The 9,219-nt window shown below is 49.1% G+C and overlaps 1 pseudogene; it reads right to left on the bottom strand.

Annotated features, from left to right (window-relative positions):
• Positions 1-7,352: 7,352 nt before the first annotated feature.
• On the bottom strand, positions 7,353-8,516 carry LOC105465822 (L-lactate dehydrogenase B chain pseudogene; annotated as a pseudogene).
• Positions 8,517-9,219: the final 703 nt, after the last annotated feature.

Genomic DNA, 9,219 nt, shown 5'->3' with positions numbered 1-9,219 from the left:
CAGTAAGCCGAAATCACACCACTGCGCTCCAGCCTAGTGACAGAGTGAGACTGCGTCTCAAAAGAAAAGAAAAAAGAATAGAGACAGTGGAGAAACCATCTAATGGACGACATCTCCCCAGCTCCAGAGGAATCTGATTGGGGCTGAGGGGCTCTGAGTCCCCACAGGGATACTTACATGAAGGTGAGGGCTGAGCCATCTTACTACTTGTAGATGCCTTTTGAGTATCCTTTCCTAGGGCCAGTTCGGTAGGTAGCATCCTTAGCTAGACTCAAGAAATTCTAAATGAAAAGAAGGCAGGTTGAGTCAAGACATATGAGACCAGACCTAGATGTCCCCACAGGCAGGGAGCATTGTCCAGTGTAGTGGTTGCATACACTGGATGAAAGCTCTGGATCGATTTTATTTCCAACCTGACCATGGAATATGTGCTCAGTAAATCATGGCCCCTGTGATCCTCAGGCTCTTCATCTGTAAAATGGGGATACCAAAGGCAGCTGCCTTCCAGATATTTCTGACGGTTCAGTGAGGGAATAAGAGCACGCTATGGATGAGTGGTAGTGAGGAGTATCATTCAAGGACATGGAAGACAGGGCGAGGAATTTGGGCTCCGCTCAGAAGCAATAGTGCTGGCAATCAAATGCATTCCACTGACAAAGGTGCAGTCCTGCTGTATGTCCAGCCCGGTACCAGGCACTGTGGACTCAAAAGCAAGTAAAATTCAGTCCCTGCCCGGGGGATTCCTCATGGTGTGGGGTAATGGTGCCATATCTGTAAGTAGAGTCCAGAGTTAAGGAGATCGAGGGAGGGATATTAATGGATGATGTTTGAGCTGTTCATGAAGTAGTAGGAATCATCCACGCAGATTAAAGGAGAAAGGGCATTCTAGACAGCTCAGAAGCCATTCTAGCTCAGAAGCCAGGCACCAGTGAATAGTGACCACTCTATGTCCTGAAGTCGATATAAATTACAAGGAGTAGAATGAAGAAGTTGCACTCATTTCTACAAGGATCAGGAACAGGAGCTTGCAATGCCTTGAAAGTTCCCTAAAATGCCCCTTCTCTCTTCCCACTTGCTCTGCTTGGCTGTTGGTGATGGCCAGGTGAGCTCCCTCCTCAGCACAGTGATCCTTGGCTTGGAATCAGGTGTGTGTGTTTTTGGAAAAGTTGTAACAGGAGCCCTCAAGCGTCACCCAGGCTGTCGGGCAGGGCTCACAGGAGGATGCTGCAGAGGAAGGCAGGTCAGTTCTTCTGGGGCTGGGAGCTGCACCAGCCACCAAACTGAGCCTCCAACAAAGCGGGATGATTCAACCTGACCCACCAACTGCATCCTTCACACATTGCCATGGGGAGCACATGAACTCCCCGGGCATACGTTCTGAGTGGACACGACCAAGGCAGAATATTGTGAGGCAGAATGACTCAAATTTGATGTCAGCATCAACTGCAAGTGGGGGCTTGGTTAAAATAACCCTCATAGATTCACAGGCAGCAAATCCACTAGTGTCAATACTGTGAAGACAAACATCCCATCCTTTCCCAATTCTCACGCCTCACCACTCAACCCCACCTTGTGCTCCCCTTACCATCTGCCAGAGCATTTCTCCCCAAAAAGTATCTCACATACGTTCAGCACCTGCCAGACCCTGTAGAGCTAAGCGACCTATGGAGGAAAAATGGTCAAGACCTGGAGAGGGGAAGGGGCGGGAGGCCGGGAGGAGGCCCACCATTTCAATTCACACTCACACTGGGCATCCAGTTGCTTCAGTTCCTGCTGTATCTTGTACATAAACTGCAAGAGTTGGGGGATGGGAGCACAAAATAATACACTCTAGATCTTTAAGCTACTGCGTCATTTTCCTACCTCTAATATCGCCTGGTTAGGGTGGGGAGAACAGTTTCTTCCTAAAATCCTTATGTCCTAAAGCAGCCCAACCACCCCTTCCTACTCATCACTGACAGGCCCTCCTCTGAGGATGGCAGGATTAGGAGGGGCCAGGTGTCTTCCCATCACTCATTCCCACAGGTCTGGCCACCTTACCTTGAACCAGGACGACACCAAGGATATGAGAAGCAGGATCAGGGTCATTATCAGGCAAAAAAAAACTTCCAAGGATCATCCTGCAGCAGCTTTGGATCTTGCTGTGCTGTGAATAGAGTCAAGATCAGTGCGCACAGGCTCAGAAAAGTGCTGGAAAGGTCAAGACCTCTAGGATGGTGGAGGGAGAAAGCTGAATATCTCATCACTGGAGTGGTGAGACAGTGAGAGTGGCCATTGGCATTGAGGAGGGGATACGGGGGTTATGAGCATCCTAACCTTCCTCCACCCACAGTGTGCTTAGAGCACTAAAGTGTACACAGGACCGGCACACCAGGGTGGATCTATCTAGTCCTGCCCCAAGTTTCTCGACTCACCTGGCTCCCCGGACATGGGTAGAGCAATTTCCCCGACTGGTATGAAATCCTCTGCAGCCTCCTTTCTATCATGGCCTGCTTTCCACCATGGCTGCACCTTGTTCTGCTCAGAGCTGCCCACAGCCCTCAGGGTTATTATTATGGGATGTGGATGAAGTCCACATCACGTAATAGGAAATGCCCACCCCGAATAAACCATGCTACATTTCCTTCCTGACTCAGCGAAGTGCCCAGATCTCTAGATGGCTTATCATCAATTCATGTCATAAGGTGATGACACCGACATCTGGGAGAAGATATTTTGCTCCAAGTATTCTCTCCAAATTTTATTTCTAACTTGGTGAGGGCAGTAAGTACCCCAGGAACGTGCCTCGAGGTCCCTAGTCCATTTGTCTCCTAGGCTTCTGGTCACACCAGTTTCTGAAGATCTTGCAGTTTCTCAGAGATAAAACTGTGCTTATTTCAACATAGGAGTCACTCCTATAATTCTTCTCCCTCCTCGTGCCAAGCTGTTCAGGGCCAGGCCCCCTGGGCTGGGACAGGGACGGGCTGCTGGCGGACATAGAAGGCCTTGGGGCCCTGCTGAGTGGGCTGCCTCATAGTGGTGTTTGGTGTCCTTTACTGCAAGAGGAGGCTGTGCCCTCCACCTCTCAGGGTGGCTCTGATCTGGGGATCAGATGCCAGCACTGAGTAGCTGGAGTTAGGACCCAGCTGGCACTTCATGCCACCACTGTGGGAAGGCAAATCACACAGGCATGACCATGTGTGTGCACCACAGCACCAACCCCGTGTGCACAGCTGGACTGTGGCAAAGTGACTGGAGATGTCACCAGCGCCGCCAGTGATAGCCCGGCCCCCGTTTAGGGAGTCTTCTGCCTAAGGGCCTGGCTTAGCTGCTGTGATGCTTCCTGTAACCTGGATCAGGGCACCCGCACTGCATGGCACCTCTGCTGCGTGTCTGAATGTGTCACTCTGGGTGCTGGATAGTATCCCATCCTGTGAACGCCGCAGTTCACTCCAATAGCCGATAGTTCATTTTTCAAAAGTGGCTGACACTCGCACATGCACTTTTCAGTCCTGACTCACTGCAGTGCCGGGTACAGAACAGGAAGCAAACCCTTGCTGACCCCAAACCACCTGCTGCCCGATGCTCGCCCCACACTCATGGATGTGACTGTGCCAGCAGGGGCCTGCCCCTGGCGGACTGTGGGAGGAAATGGAAATGCTTCCATTTGAGTTGCTTGTTCCCGCAGCAGCCCAGGCTGTGCTGCCTGACTCAGAGCTGAGGGGTCCAGAGCAGCCCCTGCCGGGTGCTGGGCTGCCTGTTATGGCCCACAGTCTTCTCCCTGCATGGCTCTCTTCAGTAGGTGTTGTCACTGCCCTTGTCCTACCAGGGACAATGAGGTCTCAGTGAGTAGCAAACAGAACCCAACTCCTCATATAACTCGGGGAAATTGACCCCCCTGAGCATCCCCTTACCCTGACCCAAGCCTCCCCTCCAGCTTCCACCTCTCCCCAGGAGCCCTGAGATCTGCATTGCCTCGAACACAGACCTGAGATCCAGGCTGGGTGGGTTTTCCTTCAGGCAGATCATGCAGAAAGAGCTTGCAGTCAGATGACCATGGATGCCTGCTGCCATCCCTTCTTCACCACGGTGGGCTTTGGGACCTGAAAACAAACTGTCCACATTCTACCAGGCCAGGGAGGCCACCGGCCTCATGATACTCATTCACACTCCTTCTAGCTGCCCCGGACAGCGCTCCCTGTGCCCCGCCCAGGCTGGAGGCAGAGCTGTCTGGACACAGATATGTTTGCCCAGGAAGGCTCAGGGCAGTGCCAGGGAGGGGTCCATGCATGGCAGTAGGTGGTGGAGGGGAAAGGTGGCAGCTCAGCCAGTGGCGGGTCCCCCCATGCGGGGCACCATAGCATGCACAGCTGGACAGGCACGTAGACAGCGGCGCAGCACAGTGGCTTTCAGACACCACTGAGCTCAGGAGCCTTGACTTCTCCCCACTAGCCAGACGCTCAGCCCAGGAGGCAGGGAGCCCAGGAGCCCCAAACTTCAGTGAGCGAGCTTCTGCCTGGGGGCTTCCAGAGTCCCACACCATTCAGAGCAGCAGCCGCACCACCCTGACACCCTCTGTTCCCAGGAGGAGAGGCCTCCCAGGGCTGGTCGCAGGGTCGCATGCCACAGCACAGGGGCGTGGTTATTGGTTATTGCACCTCACAGTCACTGAGGGCTGATCCAATGGAAGATGAGCCTACATTCCCACACCTTCCCACATTGGTGTGGCCTCTGTAGGCTGTTCCTACGCCCCCGCTACGTGTCCCGGCCATGAAGCCCCTTGGACTGCTCAGGAGGGACTGGGCACACCTAGGGGGCACTGTCTGTGCAGGAGAACACGTGGCAAGAAAAGGAACACACTGGAAAAAAGAAAGAACACTACCCTCAAAGCTTGTTTATTACAGAGGAGAAGTCACTGTGAAACATACATGCTAAAGAGGCAATCTAATAATTACCAGGTCTCACCAAGAAAAGCCCAGATAGCCGGGCATGGTGGCTTATGCCTGTAATCCCAGTGCTTTGGGAGGCCAAGGTGGGCAGATCACTTGAGGCCAGGAGTTCAAGACCAGCATGGCCAACATGGTGAAACCCTGTCTCTACTAAAAATCCAAAAATTAGCAGGGCGTGGTGGCCTGTGCTGGTAATCCTAGCTATTTGGGAGGCTGAGGCAGGAGAATTGCTTGAACCTGGGAAGTAGAAGTTGCAGTGAGCTGAGATCGCACCATTGCACTCCAGCCTGAGCAACAGAGAGAGACTCCATAAAATTAAAAAAAAAAAAAAAAAAAATTCCCTCCAGGGCAAGGTGGGGGGCCTTGTAACAGGAAAGCTTTGCTGCAGAAGCTCACTTCCTTTTTATCCCTGCAAGCCTGGGCCTCATCCTACGTGGGTGAGCTTCCAAACCTCCTCACAGGAACTAGCCTGCACATTGATCACAGGTGAGTGGTCACAGTGACATGCATAGGTCTTGGCAGCCAATCGAAATGCTCATGAGTTGAATTAACAAAAGAAACTGCTTACGCTATCACGGAACATGAAGGAAAATACCACAGCTGTTCGGAACAACTGTGCCCACTGACCCCTAGTTAGGAGTGTGTGCCCCGAGCCAGCACAAGTCTGGTCTCCAGCCCCAGGACAGTCTTGCAGCACTGGGTGACCTCAGGCTGGTTACTCATCTGTAAAATGGGGCAAGCACTGAGGGAATATGATCATATCAAATCCAAGCACAGGGCAAGAATGCAAGACAGAATCTAAGAAAATACTAATAACCATGACTAGAAGCAGAGACAAATAATCCTGAGTATCTCTAGATGACTTTTTTTTTTTTTTTTTTTGAGACAGAGTCTCGCTCTGTTGCCCAGGTTGGAGTGTGGTGGCGTGATCTTGGCTCACTGCAACCTCTGCCTCCTGGGTTCAAGCAATTCTCCTGCCTCAGCCTCCTAAGTAGCTGGGATTACAGGTGCACACCACCATGCCTGACTAATTTTTGTATTTTCAGTAGAGAGGGGGGTTTCACCATGTTGACCTGGCTGGTCTCGAACTCCTGACCTCAAGTGATCTGCCCTCCTCAGCTTCCCAAAGTGCTGGGATTACAAGCATGAGCCACTGCGCCCAGCCTACTAGATGATTTGGCAATGGAAGATTTTCTACAATTATTTTGCTCTCTGATTTTATAGAAGAGCCATGGACTATGCAATTTGTAATAATTCTCAATAGGTGAATTGGGTCAGCCACAGCAGCACACTGGAGCTCCCAGTACAGCAGAGATTCACAATTCCAAAAACCTTGACATTTATAAAAATAAACCTGCCAACCTGGGCTCATGCCTGTAATCCTAGGGCATTAGGAGGCCAAGGCGGACAGATCATTTGAGGACAGGAGTTTGAGACCAGCCTGGCCAACATGGTGAAACCCTGTCTCTACTAAAAATACAAAAATGAGCAGGAGGTGGTGGCACGTGCCTGTAATCCCAGCTACTCAGGAGGCTTAGGCACAACAAAAATTGCTTGAACCTGGCAGGTGGGGGTTGCAGCGAGCCAACATCGTGCCATTGTACTCCAGCCTGGGTGACAGAGCGAGACTCTATATTTAAAGAAAAAAAAAAAAAAAAACTGGTGAAAACCACCTATGCAGTTGATGGAGCTGCAGCCAGAGAATAAACAAACAAAAGCTTCCTTTGGTGGGGGAGCACTGGTACCAATAAAGAGGTCTTCTGGGCTGGAACACCGTGGTGCCAGAGCTGATGCTCTTTCTGGCTCGAGCTCCTGGCCTCCTGCAGGACCAGCACCAACTGACTCTTGGGGACTGAACTGCGGCCACATTTTGGATTGGGCTGCACCTAGAGCAGCCCTTGTGCATGTGACCAAGAGTCATGCAAGAAACATCTACAGGAAAACAGTTCATGATAGCAAAACCCTGGAAAGGTCCACTGTCCTTCCTCAGGAGAATGGACACATTATGATTCTATTGGTAATGGAAAAAGACCTTAAGCTGAACGAAGGAGTATGGAGCAGATTATGCAGGGTCACCTGTTTATAAAGCTCAGATGTAGCAAAAAACAATACGGTTCTCAGGAAAACACACATAGGGGTCAAGCCATTTGCAAGAATTAAGGGAGTGATTAACACAAACTCCAGAGAGCAGTGGTGGGAATAGGTCGGGAAAGGGGCTGGGCCATCGTGACTGTGAGTAACACAAGAGCACTTTGCAGAGCTGCTGCTGGGCATCAAATATGTTAATTACATAAACAAGCTCTCAACTTGGCCCCTAAGTCTACTAGAGTCTAAGTTCAAAAGCAAAACCCTTAATTAGTCTCACACAAATTCTTTCTTCTTCTTTTTTTAGAAGCATACTATAATAGTTAATTTAATTATGAGTCCTTGCATAAAACCAAGCATGGGCTTTGATTCTGTGAGCCCAAATTCACATATTGAAGAGAACAAAAGAAAATTGTGATCCGTGTACATGGATGAAAACTAAAGGCTCAGGGTTAATCTCATTGTAGTTTTAAAATTTCTTCAGCCTACACAGCTCAGTAATCACAGATCTTTTAGGTCCTTTTGGATGTCCCACAGGGTATCTGCACTTTTCTTGAGCTGAGCAAACTCATCATCTTTTGGCTTCTGATTGATAATGCTGGTTAATTCCCGAGTATTGAGGATACATGGAAGGCTCTGGAAGACTTCATTCTCAATGCCCTTCATCCCCTTCATCATTGTTCGTTCTGGATGAATCCTGGATAGATTTTTCAACATAGATTCAACGAGATCAGCTACACTTAATCTAGTAGCCCAGTTGGTATATCCTTTTGGCTTGTTGACCTCATAGGCACTTTCAACCACCGTCTTATGCAATTTCCTTCCAAGTTTCATGATCATTGTTGGTTCCCATTTCTGGATTCAATTTCTGGAGAGAAACACCTGCCATGTTCACACACACTACTCCGAACAACAACGCTTGAATTACCATGTTCTCCCAAAAATCCATACATGGCAGCTACTGAGATGAATGCCAAGTTTTTCAGCCACAAGGTAGCAAAATCTAGCAGAATCCAAATTATACCCACTTCCAATCACAAGGTGCTTGGGTAATCCACTTAGTTTCTAGGTAACATATGTAAGAATGACCACTGGGTTAGAAACCACAATTATGATGCAATTAGAACTGTACTTGATGTTCTGAGAAACAACAGATTTGAAGGCATTAACATTTCTCTGCACCAGATTGAGACGACTCTCCCCCGCTTGCTGATGAACTTCCTGCAGTTACCGCTACAATCTTATAATTGGCAGTCATAGAATAGAATAATCTTTATCTGCCATAATTTTAGGTGTCTGAGGAAATATGCTCCCATCTGCAGATCGATCCATCATGTCTCCTTTCAGTTTATATTCCAAAAAATCCACAACAGCAAGTTCACCAACCAAAGACTTTCCCAGATGCTGATAGCACACACCACACCCATTTGTCCAACACTTGTTGTCTGGGACAGTTGCCTCTTTCACAACTGGTGCAATGAGTTTTTCCTTAAGAGCTGCCATTGTGCACAGGAGATGGCTCTGAAGACTGTTGTAATAGTTATGTGGAGAAGACAATGTCGGCTGCATCAAAATCTTGCTAATCTCATCCCTAGCTGGCATGGCAGCCTGTGGTTGAAGCCATAAACAGAGGCCATGTCTGCATTAACAAAAAGCAAAATGCATCCTAGTATCTAGGACTAAATGCTCACTAAGCTTGAAACTTAGGGTGTTGCCACAACTGGAGATTTTATGATCTGTGTTGATGTTTATACAAAGAGAAAAGGCGGATACTCCAGGAGAAGCCAAGGATGGTACAAAGGATCAGGAGCCCTGTGTGTACCACCGTGCACGGCTCTCCAAGATGCATCTGTGAAAAGGACAAGGTTCAGAACTGCACATTCAGGATAGCGGCATTAATGCTGGGAAAATAATTCTCACCCACAAGCCACATGGTTCTATAAGGTTGTCTAAGTCCAAAGAGATAGATAGAAATAAATTTGGAGAAGGAAGCTGATACATACAATACAGTGGTTGCCACTGGAGAAGAGAATATGGTTTTGGAAATGAGAAAAGGGGAATGGGGAAATTGAACACTGAACACTACCAAATAAAATGCATTAGTTGGCCGGGCATAGTGTCTCATGCCTATAATCCCAACACTTTGGGAGGCCAAGGTGGGCAGATCACTTGAGGTCAGGAGTTGGAGACCAGCCTGGTCAACATG

This window comes from Macaca nemestrina, chromosome 15 (assembly GCF_043159975.1).
Source record: "Macaca nemestrina isolate mMacNem1 chromosome 15, mMacNem.hap1, whole genome shotgun sequence".
In the NCBI taxonomy this organism is placed as follows: Eukaryota; Metazoa; Chordata; class Mammalia; order Primates; family Cercopithecidae; genus Macaca; species Macaca nemestrina.
Note: the sequence above shows the minus strand (reverse complement) of the source record. Positions and strands in the feature narration are given on the sequence as shown.